Here is an 833-nt window from a genome sequence, read left to right as displayed (position 1 = left end):
TCTACTCTAGAACAGTTACTTTTAAAAGGAATCATACATAATACGAATCAATACGAATAATCAATAAACGTGTATTTAAGACCACAGGAGGTTTTATTTGTCATAGCATAAGGATACACATTATAACCATTTTACAAAAACGCTTCCATGTCATTACCCTAAAAGCAATCAAGATAAATGTAAATAAAGTAAAATAAATAGAAAATAAAGGGATAAATATATGAAATCACATGAAAGTAACAAAAGACTTGGTGCTTTGAATTCCCACACAGCTTTATATAGGGGTCAAGCTCATAGAGCCTCACCATGCAATTCATCATGCAGAAATGTATTTTTTGATAGAGAAATTAACATTTCTAATTGTCTTCTCCACAATAAGACATGATTGACCGCTCATGTTTTCTTCTTTCTAAATATATGTTTAACTTCTCCATGCTACTTTTTTAACTTCTACATGCTAACGATTCTAAAACTGTCTGGTTGAGTTTATTGACTCCAAACAGAAATGTAGTTAAGGTAGAATCATTCTGCCACTGAACTGTTTTTTAAAAGGATATATAAAAACAGGGGGCACCAGGAGGGCATTTCCCACCATATAGACGTCCCATGAGGGCCCACTGTCTTGCATGTAGGAGCATGTACTGTAGAGGACAACACATTTTCTAGCATGTCACGTTTACTTGCACACATCTAACCAGAAGTGCAAATAGAAGAGAGCAGAAAATGTACATGTATTAACTAGATGTATATTACAGGTGGAATGTATAGATGTGCAATGAAGGCAAATGCAGTAACAAATGGCAATACTAAATCTGCAATAAAGGGCCAATAGT

The sequence above is a fragment of the Esox lucius genome, chromosome 11 (assembly GCF_011004845.1).
Source record: "Esox lucius isolate fEsoLuc1 chromosome 11, fEsoLuc1.pri, whole genome shotgun sequence".
NCBI lineage: Eukaryota > Metazoa > Chordata > Actinopteri > Esociformes > Esocidae > Esox > Esox lucius.
The sequence above is the reverse complement of the archived record's forward strand: the minus strand, read 5'-3'. Positions refer to the sequence as shown.